General features: G+C 33.3%; 1 long non-coding RNA gene across 3 annotated transcripts in view; it reads right to left on the reverse strand.

The window, feature by feature from the left end:
* The window catches only part of LOC103673047, a 175,960-nt gene extending 157,803 nt beyond the window's left edge, over positions 1–18,157 (reverse strand). For all 3 annotated transcript variants that reach the window (XR_571295.2, XR_571296.2, XR_571294.2), the window contains exon 1: positions 15,457–18,157. This is a non-coding gene — a long non-coding RNA (uncharacterized LOC103673047). The remainder of the gene's footprint in view (positions 1–15,456) is intronic.
* Between the last annotated feature and the right edge of the window lie 271 nt (positions 18,158–18,428).

An 18,428-nucleotide genomic window follows, 5' to 3' on the forward strand; every position in this document is an offset into this window, starting at 1 on the left:
AAATTTTTAAAACATTAAACAGATCAAAACATATAGTAGAAAAATGTTTTTAAGCAGGGCAAGATACACTGACACGAATACATCTTAATGAAAAAGTGTTTAACTTGACTTGGAACTCTACTTCATGTCTAAACAGCTGAATTAAGCTCAAGGGTTGTTCCAAATGTAAATATTCAGCCCTGTACATAAAAGACAATAATTAAGCTAAATACAGATTTCCTTTCCAAACTTTAAAAATTATACCAGGTTTCATCTGGTATTCCTTTCCCTTAATTTACTAAACAATAGAATCAGCATCAGAAGGAGAAAGAAGATAATTGTGGACATCATCCAGCCTTTTGACAGTAATCAAAATAACCAGTTACTTCAGAAAAGAAGACCAAGAGAAAGTGACAATTGATTCCAGAAAGAAATAGAGGAATTGAGAATGTATATTTCATCATCTCTCAACTGGAAACTGGGAATATATGAAACTTGGATTTTAAATTAATTGCTTTTTCCTATGTGTACTTGTACTATGAGAAGTGAAATGGATCCTTTGAAGTTTTACCCTGGTTTAATTAATGCACTTATGGTTCCTTGAAGAACTATTTCAAAAGAAAATATAAATGGAAGATAAGGCTGGCATACCCTCCAGTTAATGTTGATTAAAAAAATGAAGGAGGAAACAGTTACTACTTTCCAATATTGTTAGAAACTTGCCACTCTGTTCTGTTTTGACCTCCATGATGACAAGACATTGGATACTCTGATACCTATTTCAATGATGTTATATTAGCAAAGAGTAACATTTCAAAAGAGCATGCGTCCTCTCCCATTTCACTCATATCCACTCCCACATGCACATTAAGTTCTAAACATCTCCACTTAATTGGAAGAGAGGATATTACTTTTTATTAAACCAGTTTTGTTATTCTCACCAATTTTCCAATAAGAAGAGTAAAGTGAAGAAGGCACTTTTTGATAACTAGCAAATGGCAAAGGTGGGATTTGAACCTAAGCAATCTGACTCTAATATCCATATTTTTAACAATACTCTACTGTTCTAGAAGCCCCATATAGACTCTGATGGAGGGGTAGTCTTGGTAGCTGCTAGTATTATTTTCTAAAAAGATGATTTCCCCCCAATTCTCCTCAATTTCTTTCTTTTTGGGGGAGGAGAGGGAGTGATGGTAATATACAGTGTTAGTAATATATAGTGAAATACTTCAATCATCATACACTTGACTTCTTCTATACCCCTAAATCTTCCTTGACTTATGATGCAGTTATGTCCCAGTGATATCATAAGTTGAAAATGCACTTAATACACATAAACTACCAAACATCATAGCTTAGCCTAGCCTATCTTAATCGTGCTCAGAATGTTTATATTAGCCTACAGTTGAGCAAAATCATTTAACAAAATGATATTTTGTTTTAGCTATGATACAATATAAGAAGGCCAAAAATAGGATGGTACAATTTTTACATCTCAGTTATTAATTGATTATTTTGAAGATTTTATTTATTTATTTATTTGAGAGAGAGAGTGTGGGGGGGGGAGGAATAGAGGGAGGGAGGGACAAGCAGACTTCATGTCAATCATGGAACCCAACACAGAGTTCAATCCCAGGACCCTGAGATCATGACCTGAGCTGAAACCAAGAGTCAGATGCTTAACTAACTGAGCCACCCATGCACCCCTCTTAATTGATTTTTAAATTGTATTATAATCTAAATTTTTAAATTGTTGGTTGACAGTCTTCCTTCTTTTGTGGAACTAGATATAACTACAATGATTCTAAGTTCCTACACAAATAGATCCTCAGAAGTTGTCAATTTCATTGGCTGATAATATTACAAAAGGAGAATCAGAGTGATTTTTCAGAATATTTAAGCTTCAACCAGCTGTTATTCCTTTGCGAAGTAACTGAATCATCAGAAGATAAAAGCTCCAGACACAGCTTTAAGAATCTTCTTTTTTTTTTCTTTTTTTTCTTTTTTTAAGATTTTATTCATTCATTTGACAGAGATAGAGACAGCCAGCGAGAGAGGGGACACAAGCAGGGGGAGTGGGAGAGGAAGAAACAGGCTCATAGCGGAGGAGCCTGATGTGGGGCTCGATCCGTAACGCCAGGATCACGCCCTGAGCCGAAGGCAGACGCCTTAACCGCTGTGCCGCCCAGGCACCCCAAGAATCTTCTACACTAAGGACCTGAGCCATGTTGAGAAAGGGAAACTCAGATATAAATATTCATTTTATTAGGATCATTCATTCATTCATAAATTCAACATGTATTGATTAAGCATCTATTATATGTCAGTTCCTGCTCTGAAACAGAAATAGAAATGGTGCCAGATATATTATCAGGGTAGGTTTCACAAAGAATATCATTTAATGCCTTTGTTGAATTCAGTTACCTTTTTCAACAGGCTCATATGGCAACTAAATGTTCATTTTTCATAGAAAGTTGTTCAAAGAGATTTTTGCTGGCTTTGATTTATTTTTTTTCTTTTAAGTACAGCAAAGGATTAAAACAAAACAAAACAAATCTACTATCTCAGTTAACCTATCTTAGCCTATTTTCTGTTTTTCACATGCTGGCTCATTACTGTTTAATACTCCCAACAGAGTTTTAATCTTCATGAGAATAGAAAAACACACAAATATATTCTAAATAAGGGTATGGATATGCGTATCCCTTGCATGAAGGTTGTTAGCTGACTAACTACTTTGATTACAGATCGATTTTTATTATTCCAGGGTAAAGGTAGGTATTAATATAGTATAGTCTACGGATATAACATGTCCTTTGTTCATCTTTTCTTTGCTTGAATCACTTGCCCAATAACTTGCACCCATCAGAGACTGGAGGAACATAGGTGTGAAAGGCCTATCAGTTAATTTGCAACATTCCCTTTTAAAAGACTATTTGGTTTTATTTATTTATTTATTTATTTATTTATTTATTTATTTATTTATTACTATTTGTAATCAAAACAATGAGTGCAATAGGGTGGGATAATCTATATCTCTTTAATCCTTTAAAGCTTGAATTTTGTCTAATTTTTTAACACAACTCAAATGACAAACTGGTCATGCATCAGAATGGAATATTATTTCCTATCAGTGGGCATCAGGGCCTACAGAGAATACAGAATAAATAGTTCTGAAAGGGCAGGAGAACTATCTTCCACATATGGCAATTTTCTTACTGGGTTTGGGTATCACTGTGGTCCATATTGGCCAGAATGGCCATTTGATTTTCTGTAGGCTAGCATTTCTTACAAACAAGACAAGGAAAATTTAAAGAAATATCATATACAACCAAGTCCTCCCTTCAAAAGAAAACTTATTGATAAATTACTTTCATAACTATGATTACAGAAAAACAGCTACTGTAGACAGTAACCTCTGTACATCAAAAACGTGTTATAATTAGTTAGAAATTTTATACTTTATCATTTCACATAAAGTCTAGACAAAATAAAAATACATTTAGCTCTTTCTGTTATTCATTGTAAATATAAATTCATGTTCCCTTAATAAAAAAAATAATAATGCTGGGAAAAAATGTTTACCTATTAATGTACTGCTTCTTGTTCTATATCAAACTAACAAATGAAAAAATGTTTTCAGAATATAAATATCATAGTTTCAAAATAAATTACTGTTAATGAAAAAGTCATATTTATTGTTGTTTTCTCCAGATCTTTGTATACCCACCAAAAATAACCTGAGATTTAGACTATTCCAGATAAAAATTCCAAAGCATAAAGTAATTTCCAGGAATTAAGTTTATCTTAGCAAACATAGGTAGGTAGGTGTAGGTGTGTGTGTGTATATATATATATACACACACACATTATATATATACACACATATATATTGAGTATAAATATGTACTACTACACTAATAAATACATGTATTATATTCTACTATTTTTTACCTGTATCTCTGCAAGTCATGTTAGTATTGACTAGGTAGTGAATTAGAATACTTATTTCTGATGACCATGGTATAGCAGCTATATTAAAACAAAGAGAATTATAAGAAAATAGAAATAAGGACTGATGATCTAAGTACTATAAAATCTTCAAGATAAAATTGCTTTCCTATCACAGCGAGAAAAACAGGTATGTGTTAATTGAGGAGTAAAAAAAACCTGACAACTTCTCGTGAAAAGTTCAATGCATTCTTCACGAGGAAATGGCCATGAAGTTAACATATTTATACAAGGATACCTAAGTGGAGGCACTTTAAAAATATCCTGAAGTAATTCTGTAGTTGTTTCCTTCCTGATCTCTACCTATTTCTGATGAACTCAATGTAAATAAACATTTGCTTTTCCAAAATCAGCTTCTTCCTCTAAGGTAATTCCTTCTGCTGTTCTCAAATCCAAGCTGTGAACCTGACCTTCTCCACAGTGAGATCAGGACAACTCCATCCATTTTCATGGGTCAGTAAAGGCCAATTGTTACAAGGTGACATCCTGAGTTAAAGGGAATGATACTTTGAAGTCAACCAAAGATATACAGCATGGTAGTCTGACAAGCTAGTATTTTTTAAATGTCCGCATTAGTTTGTTTATTTGGGGACCTCTAGACAGTGTATACATTAAAAAACATGTACTTAATACCTCAGATAAAATTATGGGGAAAAAAGCCCTGCAGAAACAAACTTGGTTTTCTCTTCCTATTAAATGCAAATACATCTAATTAAGCAGAAGCACAGCAGTGGAATTTTATAGTGTCCATTACACGTTTGAATTGTGAACAGGCCATTTATGAATTCATCTGAGAGGGAAGCTTACTGCCAGCTGGTGTCAGAAATGGAATCATTATCAGGCATTGTATAGTTGTCAAAAATAATAACAAGCACCATTGACCTTGGCCAAATTTGAACTGGTTATTTAAAAACAAAAATACTAGAAAGTAGTATTACTGTTCTTGGGGGCTTATAATATCTTTAAAATATAACCCCCAAGAAACCTGTAAAACAAATTGTTTGTGATTTATTGTTACTAAATTTCTGGATTATAAGGGAATTTTGTAGTACAATAAATATACAATTAAAATCAGTTCTCTTAAAAAAAAAAGATTTTGATAAACTATAGTAAGCTACTTGCTCACCCTGGACTTCTCATATCAGGTTCCATTATTTACAGAAATGTAGTTTCTTGTAATAAAAGACAAATGATTTAGAGTGGAAAAAAATCCCAGGACAGGTCATAGATCAGTCTTTCCTAGCTATAGGATTGCGTGTGTGTGTGTGTGATAGTTTCTTCTTCCCGCAGTTAACGTGTGTATAGTGTGATAGGGGTTTGTAAACTACATTTTAATATACTACTTTAATGTTATTTATTTTACTTAAAGCAGTTGCTTATTAGTAAGTGTAAATAATACCCAGATGACAACCCTAGACTGTTTATCAATACAGCCAATGTAATAAATATATTCATTAGCACTTGGGGGATGCACTCAATAAAAACTTTTAAATAACTCAATAGGCGAATTGGATAATAATATCTAAATAACTTAATCTTATTTTTTTCTACAATAAAAACCTTTTGAATTTTTATTAGTAATATTTGTGTTTTCCTAGTCAAGTAGATTACCTTAAATTTGAAATTAGAGTCATAGGAACTGTGGAACTATCAGAAATAATACAGAAAATGGTAACAAAAATCTCTCCAAAACAATCCCCTTACTTACAAAGAAGTCTTTATCCTTATTGTCAAAATATTAGATCTTATTTTGCTTGCATATGAAATTATGAGGTTAAATATGTTCAGAATTGTTTCAAGTTTTTCTTCGGCAAAGATTAATTTATCTTGTTTTACACCAGAACATTTCAGCAATCTACAAAAACTTTAAAAAAAAAGGATCGATAATTGAGTTTTTAAAAATGTATACTTGGGCAACCTATAATGATAGTTACATATATGTGTAATAAATAATAAAAGCAAAGGAATAGAAGTCAAAAATTTAAATATTTTAGAGACAGTTCTTCAGCACCTACTTAGAATAAAACATACTAAATCTCATTTTCAGAAAATATTTCCATGAATAACTCAGGAATATTGAGTCCTCACTTCCCATGGTTCAAATATGCATGAGTCAGTTATCACATAAAACAAGTATTGCTTTTAATGGCTTACTTAAAATGATCCTATTTTCATATTTCATCTATTAGAGAGAAAAACTGACTACTACCTTTTTGGCACCAGATGTACATTTTAAAAATTATGTAAAAACACAACAACAACTGGAAACAAACTGAAAGTATAGAATGGATAAATGAATTGTGCCATATTCACATAAAAATATTATAAAAATGAACAACCTACTGGTATATGTAAATGGAAAATCACATAGACAAAATGTTGAGAAACATAAGCCAAACAAAAATGCATACACGGTGTGTGATTCTATTTATATATAAAATTAAAGAAACTGGTAAATCTATCAGTAGGGTATGATATATTCTTCTGGAGTGTTGGAAATGTCTATACCCTGATCTGTGAGAAGATTACATGTTTATGCATATAAGTACATATATGTAAAACATTCACCCAGCTGTATGCTTAAGAATTGTACATGTTAACTATTTCCATTTAAAAAAAACAGCTTTTAATCTCGTAAAGAAAGAAAAATCCAAAGGACTATCTTCAATAGAGTCTTTTCAGAAAAGATGCTAAGTGAACGTATCAACAAAACTCATTAAAGGATTAGAGTGCCCTAGAATATGTATCATAGACAAAATTACAAACGAGAAACTTTTAATAATATGGCTTTACAGAAACAATAACTCATGGGGAAGTTTATATTCAATTATATTACTTTTTATTAGCCTTTCTATCCTTAACAATGAAGCTAAATCCTCCTTCCATTATGTTTCCATACCACTAAAGGTTTTTAAAATAAGAAAAACATAATATTTGTTAGCTGGGTATAAATGACTTTATAGGCTAAGAGGCCATAAGCTAGAAGGAAGATCTGTATTCAAAGCGAACCCTCTGGGAACTAGTGGTGTTACCATGAGCAAAAAAAGGCCATTTTTCCCCAAGTCACCATTTTCTCCTGCAAAAAACGAGGGAGTTAAAGAAATATCATTCAGTGACCAAAGCTCCAAAAGCCAAAGAAACAAATATTTGAGTGTTGGAAAAGTGATTTTGAACCAAATTTTTCAGTGTTCACAAGATATTTTGAACCACAATATCAGCATTACATGCAACTTAATTGAAATAATATGAGTAATTTTATAAAAGTATATGTTATGCCCATATGTTTCCCAAGTTCTTTCAAGTTTTAATCCTAACAACAGAGGTTAGAAATCTACTGTTTTAAATAGTTACCAACAATTGGTCTATATAGAAAGTTTCTTTCGGCACACCATGTGATATAGACAAATGGTGAATTTTAAAGAGACACGGTTGGTTGTTTAGTGCGGAACACCTACTTCAGAGCAGCGAAGCACTTTGGGAAGGATTCTGAGTCTTTGCTCCTTGGGATGCCATAACAGTGCACTGCTTGGGAGCAGTGGATGGTTAGCAGTGGCCAGAGGGAAAAGTCACAGTGCCTTTGGCACCTCTTTGGTTTTAGTAACATATATGTTAACAAAGCAAGCTAGTGAAATTTCTTGACTGAGATATTTCCCCCTATTGTGTTATTCCACAGGTCTTAATATTTTAAGCCACTGATGGGCAGAAGAGCCTCACAGTAGAAATGCAGTTGTTTCCCATATATATTATTATTTACTTATTTACTTTTTTTCTGGAGAAAAACTGCTGATAACTAAAAGTGGTTCAGTGGTCACTATTTCTTAACTTAGAACAATATTAAAAGTCCTTCAAATATTGAAAGTACTTACTCTATAAAAAACCTGTGTATCCCACTACCCTCCATCAAATGGCTCATTTTAATATTTCTTTGTTTAAGAAAGAGCATTTAAGTCAAAAGGTTATAGTTAATGTTCCTAATACTCTCAAGGTCAAGATCATTAAATATGTAATACAATAGATAACAGCATGGTGTGGAATGCAAAAACACCACTAACACAGGTTCAAATCCTGACGTCAACACTTACTAGCCCTGAAACTGGGAAAATTACTTAAGCACTTTGAGCCTCCCATCTGGACAATAGGGATAATTATCCCCACCTTTGATGGTTATTTAAAAGATTAAGTGAGATGAGATGTATGAGGAACTGTACAGGATCTGAACCACTGCATCAGTGACTGGGTATGTATAACACTTTCAATGGCAGGTCTCAGTTACTTGAAAAAATGTTGTAGACAGGATAAAGGGTGCCATCAGCATACTAGTAACAAATGAGTCAGTTTTCTAATTACCTCCAAGGTCAGATTTTTGAAATTCTTTTAGTAATACTCTTAGGAAAGCAAACTATTGTTGAAATAGTAATGGGTTGATTATAATAAATCTCTGAGCTTACACAGGGTAAAAGCTCTTTCACTCCCTGGTCCAGGGTAATCCCTTACCTCCCACTTCCCCTTCTTCCTCTAACCATCAACATGCCGTCCTGAAGAGTTTTAGAAAAACTTGGCTATCCCTAGCTCCAAAGACAAGAAGTCTATTTCAAGACCAGGAAAACTTGGTCAAGAACAGGTCTCTACCTGATGGAATATTAACAACAGTAATTTATCATTATTGAGTATGGAAGTAGCTCCAAGTAAAATGCATGGATTAAAAAAAAAAAGCTGATTTCCCAGAAATGTAGGTTGATAGTCGTTGCTTATAATCCAATACACAAAAACAGTTTACCACGATTCCCTATTTTTACCAATGAACGTACATTTTACTCTTGATATTTTCCTTATCATTAAGCAAAGAAATTATAAAAATTTCATACACACATACACATGTACACATTTGCACAACATCTCATGAACATGCATACACACATATACACACACTTTTTCCAGCTATCACTGAATCATGTGGCACATCATCAGGGGTAATATAATACAAATAGCATAAAGGCACAGAATGCATACAGTGGGTCTAGACACTGAATCATCAATTTTCACAAACTTGCTGTAAGTTTTGGTCTGGTTATAATTTCCAATACTTCAATGGTTCTGCTACCTAAATAGAAATTGTCCCAGGTATTCGTAAGTATTAATTTCCTTCATCTAGTAAACCTAATAATGATGCTTCCAATCCAATTTAAAAACCATTAAAATGTGTGACTTTTAAACCCATTATAATTTAGCTCATTTCTGTGAAATTTAGTTTGAAGAAAGCAGCTGTGCATTTGCACATCTGTAAATTACTTTTAATTGCACTTTTCTCAAGTGAGAAAGGAGAAGCTTAACCTATAATGCAATTTGTATATCTGACCACACAAATGCTACTAAACACCTGTGCTTTATGTATAATTTCATTTTGTACTACATAATCTCATCTCACTATTAATCCAGACTTACATGTGATTTAGCTACTCCACATTTGATCTTGAGAAGACTTTAAGATGGAAGGTGGAGACTGTCAGATATTTGATCACCTTAAGTTATTTACTTATCTAAGATGAGAGAACAAATTTCATAGGTAGACATGGCTACTTCTGAAAGCAAAAAATGTACAAATACTATTACATTCATTCTTAATGACTTAGATATTGAAAATTAAGACAAATTCCAGATATGAGGTAGCTTGATAACTTACATTTTATCCAAGACCTATTCAAGCAATAAATCAGCCCTTTGTCTTATATCAGGCATTTTGAACTACTGATTAGCAAAGTCAATTACTGCCTTCTAGTAACAAATAGCAGTTTCCAAATTAAATTTGTTGGCACAAAAATATGTCAATAGAAAAATGTTATCATTCCATAAATATTCTGAACTGATTATAGCTGTGTCTCATCTGCCAAAATCACAAATCATTCTGTTTCTACATTCTTGTTGATTCATTTCCTGACAATTGAAGATGTTTTAGAAATAGCTAAATCACACTTGAGCAGGAATTTTCTGTGCCTCAACCTTTTTGAGTGTCCTACCTGACTGTATTTAAAACTGACTGTTGACAAAAAAAAAAAAAAAATCTCTAGAGAGTATCTATGAACGGTGGACTCTAGGAATGGAGAAAAAAGAACATGTGATCGGGTTAGAATCCACCAGAAGAAGCAATGGCAACATACATATAATTTTCAAAAATTGCTCCACTCACAGAAAATACACGTCTAAATCATCATGCCACATGAAAAATGTAATAGAAAAATTTTAAAGAAATGCTTTTAAACAGTAATCTGCAGATGACATCTCAAATAGAGCTAAAGTTTATCCCACAAGTTTAATTTCAGGACAACAGCTTCTATCATTTATATATCTTGGATACACGATATATATTGATACATATATTACTTTGAACACAAAACAATTTACAAACTCACACATCGAATATACACGTCGTACAGTTTTGAGCAACTCGACCTTTCACACGCAACTGTCTGCATTCTTCAGGAAAGTGCCCAGGTTTAGGGAAGAATGAAAAACTAATTATGCTTGCTAAGGCTGACTTAGCTTGGTTATTACGCTGATTTGGTCATCTGATTGAGCTGACCTACTCAAACTGTGATTTAAAAAAAAAAAAATCACCATCCACAGAACACTGCCTTTGCCAAAGAAACCCCAACCCCACACCTTCCGCTGAACAATAAGAATGAATGTGTTCTGCTGCAACCCCTGTCTCTAAAAAATGTCTGAGAATAGCGATGTGTAGCTCTGAAGGAAGACTAGGGGGTCTAAATTGGGAAATGACTGCATGGGCCATAGATCATACAGACGGGGCCACAAACATCCTTTTGCTGCCCCTTTCTCAGCTGTTCCTAAGTGAAGAGTCAATGAAGGTTGCTCTTAGAGTCCACTGTCTATCTTTCCAACTTGTTGTTTATGTGTGAATAGAAAGTTGTGATTAGTTGCTATAAAAATACACCACATCACTAATCTCAATCTTATTTTCTATTTTAGTTTTTTAACTGAAGTCCGTAGAAAGCCCGTTTATTCCTCACGTTTCGATAAACATCCAAAAATACAATCGCTCCTTTCAAAATCTCCACAAATAGTGAAGTAGTTGCTAATCACAGGAGGGAAATTGTTTTTGAAATATTTCAAGCATTCCGCCCCACACACAGGTTGACCTCTTCTGTTAATGGGAGAAATAGAAAGTTAAGCCACCACTTAGCCTCACGGTATTTTTAAAAAGAACTATTATGCAACATTTCAATGACAGCAAAGAGGAGGCAATTATAAAATTAGTAAATATTAATAGTCTTTGAAGCAAATGAAGGAATTCCAGACTTTCTATAAATTAGTATTTATGTAAAGCCAGTAATAATCAAGTACTTAGAATCACTGCCCAAACATGTAAATGACCACTAACTGAAGCCGAATATTCAGTGCTTTAAATGATCCCAATCATCAGATTTGATGTGATTGTCTATACGGAGTCAAACACAGACTAGATTTCATAAGAAACTCAAACTTTTTGCTGATTTAGAGCAATATGGAATACGAATAAACTTAGAGCTTCCTGCTACACTTTCTAGCCTATTGCTCGCAAGACAGATACCTCAGGAGATGGGCAGATACTCAGGTCAACAAACATACCTGAACACATAAACAAGAGAAAATTCAGTTTTTTTAGAAAAAATTTTCAGCACCCAAAAAGAGATTCCTTTGCTGATCTTGACTTTGAGAGGAGAATAGGCAGACAGGCATAAATCATTATTGTTCAAATATATAATAGGTCAGGTTGCTGGTAAAATAAGCCCTACCATGTTTAAAAACTATATCACATAGCAATATTTACTTTATGATAATTTAAAAATCAAACCAATATTAAGCGAAAAAAATGCAACAAGTGTAAATCAACTTCTTTTATATGAAAAGGACTTCAACTCAGAGAACGTTATTCTTTTATTTACTCTTAACTACATTTAAATCAAAGCACATTTAAAAATTACTTAGTTACCTAATTTATAGTTACATGTTGGGCATTTGGAAATATGATAGTTAAAATACTGCACTTAATTCTATGGAGAAAGTCTTACAAAGGCATTACAAATTGTAATTATTCTTTTAATGTTCAACATGTATTGCATTAACGAAATGACAAAATATTCCTATCGGCCGTTTACATGAAAAATACCTCCTTTTATTTTGCACATACTTTCTCCAAAACAACAAAGGTTGGTGTCTCACGTGCTTCACTTACTTACTTTTGTTATTGCGAATCCAAGATCATCTCACATATACTAATCTTTTATGGCAGAGGTCAGTGAAGTTGTGCCAAAATTCAATAATGATGTTCTATCTAGTCTGGCAACACGTTTATCTCATCGCTGGAATTTAGACCATGGAGAACAAAGCATTTCATTTAAATGATGAAACACTCATCAAGGATGCCCTCTTGCAAACACTACTCACATTTTAAAAATTGTGGATAAAATACTGTAGTTGTAAAGCCTTCTTTTCAATACAAAATTAAAGTTAACAATTATGTAATATCTCTTTTAATTAGGGGACAGAAATCATTTTATGTGCCTGCTGCATAATTGAAATAAAAACTCTGTCACACTTAAAATGGTAAAGACCCATAATCCAAACTGACAAATACAAATGAATTTCACTTTTTCTGAAGAGTGAAGAAGTTTCTACTTGTAATATGGAATAGGTTTTAATATTCCCAAAAGGACGGAAAAAATGACAAATGAAACAAATTATTTAAGCTGTTCTTCACAAATAGATTTAACAAAAATATTAAACTATATTTATTTTTTAAAGTAATTTGGATTCTGAATATTGTTTTTAAAATGTCAACTCACCAAAGAAAATGTAATCAGTATTTTGCATTTATGGTCCCAAGTAAAATTAGCTGATAGTTTTGCCAAAAAGCCTATACCATTGAAATGCTCAATTACAATTCATAGCTATAGCAGAAGAAAGTAAATTCCTTAGGCTTTTTCGTAAAGAGTATAACAAATTCTCCTCAATACTTAACTTTTTCTACCTCAACTCAAAAATATTTTTCGGTTAATCATGTACAACTAAGTTTTTCCTGAACTCACAAACTAACATATCTGTGTGCTCTAAAAGTTCTATATTTTATGGCATTTACTTTGCTATGACCTCTAATTAACCAAAAAAAAAAAAAAAAAAAAAAAGAACCTAAGATTTTTAGTAGAAAAATGTTTAGTATATTTTAGAGAAATATTCTGCCAATTGCAAATAAAGATTGATTTAAAAATAACAGAAAAATGAAAACAGAAAATAATGTTATACATATGAGAGCTAAGATTACAATAAAAATAGAATTCAAAAATGATTTCTAAGTCAGAATTATGCTGAATAAGACAAGCGATCTTATTGTTCTTGCACCTGTTTGATGATAGTTAATGATAATGTGTTTCTGTTTTTACCCAAATTTTGAAACATTATGTATTAATTCCTTTTTGAAAGATATCGAAGTTTGCATTAAATGAGAGTTCCACTGTGAACTCACATAGAAGTACAGAACTTATCCAGGTAAATTGTTATAAATAGTAGATAGATATTACCTTTTCCCAATTTTTATCATCTATATATTTTAATGTTGACTGATATAATTTCAAACACTCCTTGCCTCAAAGCAACTAGTAGTAAGGTACATACAGGATCATAATTCAGCCACAACAATACAAGGCATTTTTAATATAAACACAAATTATATGTAAACATAAATTGATCTGAAGGAAATCAAGATACATTTCCTAATGCTAAAATTTACTTAAAGTTAATTTTCACTTTTTTTCTATGACCCAAATTAGCAACGTTTTAGACTGTGTAATAATAAGGGGAAGTTAAACATACTGATAAATATATGAAAAACATACCTAACAGGACAGCTCTAAATCATATTTCTTTAAAGGGGGAATAATACTAGTTCTCATTAATATTTTAAAGAGAAATATGGTTATTTTAAAGTAAAAAATAAAGTTTCACTCTAGATTACTTTAGACTAACATATGAAGCAAAATAATATTTAGGACAATGATAATAGGATTTCTTAAAAAGAAACAAAGCAACTGAAACCATTCCTACTTTTCTTCTTTTAAATACTCTGCAGTGTATCTATTTTTAAAGTCTAAAGGTATTGCTGAAAACGACTATATAAAATCTGAGGTTGTTAATATCTGATTACTGTAGTATTTCATCGCAACTTAAGAATTTAACTCTTAAAATACTGGAGTATAAAATAATGTATCGGCTGACATGACCAAATTCAGTTATAGTAAAATCAAAATCAACAGTTCCAAAAATTGAGTGTAAGGTGCCTTTTAGCTTCAGAATTTCTTTCATGAAAACAAAACATTTTTTGTTGCAAAAAGCAATTGAATATAAATATCTAAAGTTATCCAGTCATGTATATATACCAAACATTTCTTTAAAACACTTGTTAGAAATACTATCAACATGTTAATAAATTTTTAAAATTATAATTGTTAACATTTTTTAGAATCCCAAGCACCACAGCATTTAGAATATACCAACTTCCTAGTTAAAAAATGTGAAGCTTAATTGTGCGTACAACGAAACTTCTAGAAAACTTCATTACTTACTGTTCACTGAGTATTACTTACAGAGATTAACAGTTTTAAGAATTCATCTGTTATTTATCCTGAAGTGTTTTGAATAACCCTTTCGTACTGTATACATCTCAATGAGATGACCACCCCTACTCTGGTCTGCTGAGAAAAACAAAACAAAACAAAAAACGGTAAATTTTCTTTCAGATTGTTCTTGTTCTAACCTATTTTAGGTGGCCACAGCAGGAATTCATAATGATAAAAACCAACAATATCAGGAAATTTTTTTACGTGCTTGTTTCATATTTACTGTATAAAGTCATTTTGACATGCCTACACAACTGGTTGTGGCAGCTTTCAGACATGATTTCTAATCAAAAAGAAAAAAAAAAAGAAAAAAAGAAAAAAAAATTGCTCCAGGTTCTTTACAGAAAGCTTGCCGCTGGGAAGTTGATTTTGGCCAAGTGCCAAAATCATGTGCAAAGGGGCCTCATTAGGGATTCATGGCAGCCTTCAGCGCTAACAAAAAATGTGACCCAACAGGCTAAATCAGCGACTAAAATTAAAAAGTAAGAGACAAAGACAACTTACTTAATATTCCTTCCAAAGCAACATTAAACTTTTTTTGGTAATTAAACCCTTGTTAGTCTAATGCAGCGTTCCTCTGTCCTCAAATGATTGTACAATTACTCTTTAAAACTTGTCAATTTCCCTTCTAAATACACTTTCTTTCTGTGGCAGTTTACAAAGATTTTGCTATATAGTAAAACTCTATATCCACTATAATCAGTTCAACAGCAGAAAACAAAATTGTAAAAATGCAGACCACAGTATTTCCTTACGATTTACACAAACAAACAAAAAATAAGCAAACAACAGTCAGTACCTTTTAAACTTCTACAAAAGTGAACATGCACTCTCCACAGTCACGTCGATGGTGAGGAATCGTTCTCACTGCCCAACTTTTCCCCCAGAAAGTAGATTTGATACGCAGCCTTACCTAGATGTCTTCTGGCTTTTCTGCAGATCAAAAAGTTTCCTGCCTAAGCACACAGATATTCTTTCACAAACCATAAAGGCCCTTTTATGAATCCAGCACTGTAACAGGCTGCTTTCCACACCACGTTGAGAGCCCAGTGCGTCAGCTCTCAAGATAAAATACATTACTAATACACAATTAGTGGGAGAGGTTGTCTATTGGAGAATTTATCTTAACGAAAGAAGGAAAAAGAAGGTCTTTTTTTCTTTTTCTTTTTCTTTCTTTTTTTTTTTTTTTTTTTTTTTTTTTTTTGGAAAAAAGCAAAGAGGGTGCGGTCAGATGTTAGCTTTTGCCTGAGAAAAGGGCCCTACACTGCACTAGTACCTAAATACTAGCAGAAGCTGCCTGGGAAGAGAGCCAATGGAAGGACTTTGTTTGACCCAGCTGCCAATCTCCCCTGAAGCCGTGCGCCAGACTAAACACTCACACTATTTTAACTCAAATCAGGCTACAGCAGCTGTTTGCTTTCCGGCTCTGAGCTCTGCACCCACCATGGCCTGTGCAGTTCACCCGGCGCGCTCTGCTAGCTGCCTGGCTGAAATCTGTTCCGGGTTGGGATTTGTCATTGGAGAGCAAATTTTAACCCTATTCCTCATGGTAACTATGCACTGTGTTGTTCAGCATTTGGACCTGGTAATTTGGGATCATTTTATGATCTTTTAAGAGAAGAGTGATATTTCATACCATAGAGGAGAATTGAGATTTGAAGGATTCATGCATTTCTTTGAAATTCTAAGCCTAAACTCTTCTGGTATGTTCAAATAACACTAAAATAGCCCTCGTGTGTAACAGTAACAAGCCCCTTACCATGCATCTCTAAGAACAAAGATGGTACGTCTTCACCCTAATCCAAACTTCTTCAACCCTGGCAAGATAGCAAGTTGACATCACAGGACTAGAGAGACTCATAGCCATTCAAAGAGTTAGTACTGACTTCTTCACGCTCTGGAAAGTTCCTCCAGGAGCAACACTGAGGCACACAAGTAGTTTGTTTTCCTTGTATGAAAATGTACCAAGTGGCCCAATTTACCTTTCCTAAGTTTCTAAGCTTATTCAGCTATTAGGATGAGTGTAAAAATTATATCTTGCATTGTAAAATATTAAAATTTGCCCACTGGCAGTCTAAAGTGGAAAGGAAAGAGAAGTTAGTCAGGGAAGTACAATTTCAGGAATCATCACAATTATCTGAAGTATCAGGGAGAAGATCTGATAACAAAGATCACTGCATCCTAGATAGGAGCCAAGCATCGAGTATGAGGAGAAAATAAAGCAGTTTTTTTAAGTCGTTCAACCCATAGAAGAAGGAGAAGTTAAGAGGAGTATGATAACATGGCCATCACCCAGTTATCCTTACTTGTGACCAAATTCCCAATTTAGGGACAATGGTGGTGAGAGAAGACAGCATCTTTTCATTTAGGGATTTTAGTCTTGCTGTTGCATTGGGGTAGAAAGATGCGTCTTCATTTAGGGCAAACAGCCAGTAAGACTTCTTTTATTTTTAACTTAAATAATTTAGTTCACTCTGTAGTCAGAAGATGAGCAAAAAAGAAATATTTTTCAAGTACTGTGAAAGTATGTCCAGGAATGTTTTCAAAAAGTTTTGAAAGTCTTTTGTTTTAAGCAGAGTTTACTTTGTTTCTATTCCTGCCCCCAAATGATATGTCTGTTTTCTTATATTAGAAACTAGATACCTAAATTACAAAAATTGTTATTTTATAATAAAATGTTATTTCCTCAGATGGGAAGTGGTGAATATGGTTATAGAGAGGTTGAACTATTAGGTTTTTGGGTGCACATAAACTGAAAGACCCAATTCATTAAAAAATGCACATCAAGATAATATTGTGTAACAGGTGGGTTACTATCCTTATTTTGACAATAATACATGTATAAACCCAAAAGATTCCCACTGGATCTGGTTTTCTACATAGCAGAGTGTAGTTTGATGATCAAAATTCTTATGGAATCAAATAAAATGCTGGGAAATGATTTCTTTTGTGTCCTTTTCATTCAACTCAAGAAAATATTCAACACGTTTCTCTGAATGGTCTCTTACAATCTACCAAGTATATACTGACTGCTTCCTGCTCTGGAAAGTTCCTCCAGAAACAACACTGAGCACAGCTATACAATGGGGAACCTATAGTAGCTTTTGTTCATCTCAGTAATTACTTCTCTTATACTGCGTTCTGCGTTTCCGTCTTCTCCTTAGATGCCTGAGCATAAACTGGTTAGCTCACATCATGAGTGTTATAGGCTGAATTGTGTTCTTTCTCCCTCCTGCATTTCATAGGGTGAAGTCCTCACTGCCAGGACCTCAGAATGTGACTGTATTTGGAGATAGGAACTTGAAAGAAATAATTTCGTTGAATGAGGTCATTAGGCTGTGCCCTGATCCAATACGAGTAGTGAGTGTCCTTCTAAGAACAGATTAGGACACAGATAACACAGAGCGGAGATCATGGGAAGACAGAGGAAGAAGTCTATCCAGCCAAGGAGAGGGGTTCAGAGGAAACCAAACCTGCAGGCCCTTGATCCTGAACTTCTAGCTTTCTGGGACGGGATTGTGAAAAAATAAAAAGCCATTCAGTTTGTGGTATTTGTTATGGCAACCTGAGGAAATGAATATAACGTCTAAGTAAAAAGGAAAGAAAAATTGTCTTAATGTTGGAATACAGTTTGTATCTTTACTCATGTGTTTCATTTTGTCCAAGAGATGAAGGAAGTGCACATTATTCCTATCTTCCAGAAAAGAGGAAAAATTACACGTATGCTGAAGTGTTAGATAAAAGCCATACATGATGTTACAAATGAAGGAC

The sequence above is a fragment of the Ursus maritimus genome, unplaced genomic scaffold (assembly GCF_017311325.1).
Source record: "Ursus maritimus isolate PB19 unplaced genomic scaffold, ASM1731132v1 scaffold_4, whole genome shotgun sequence".
Classification (NCBI taxonomy): Eukaryota; Metazoa; Chordata; class Mammalia; order Carnivora; family Ursidae; genus Ursus; species Ursus maritimus.